Here is a 399-nt window from a genome sequence, read left to right on the forward strand (position 1 = left end):
ACATCACACTGCGATACGTTACAAGTTACGAAATATGGCCAAGAAATATATGACGAAACAATAAAATGCATGCAATAATTTCTGGCTCTGTATCTGGATTTGTACGTTGCAGGAGCCAATATTGGCTATCGTCGCAACGGAAAACTGGGGAGCGCGCTTGAGAGTCACACATAATTAACTCTTTCCATACGAACGGCGAAAGAGACGACGTTAACAGCGTTTCACCCCAATTACCATCATAAGAATATTGCAAGCGGAAGGCTCTTACACTGAAGACGTGAATGTTGACAAAGAATACCACAATTCTGACGACGGAAGCTAAAGGTTGGGTCATTCAGACACCCATTGGACATCCGAGGGGTATGTGCAGAGGAGAAGAGAGGACTGGCCGTACTGAGT

The sequence above is a fragment of the Babylonia areolata genome, chromosome 12 (assembly GCF_041734735.1).
Source record: "Babylonia areolata isolate BAREFJ2019XMU chromosome 12, ASM4173473v1, whole genome shotgun sequence".
Lineage (NCBI taxonomy): Eukaryota > Metazoa > Mollusca > Gastropoda > Neogastropoda > Buccinidae > Babylonia > Babylonia areolata.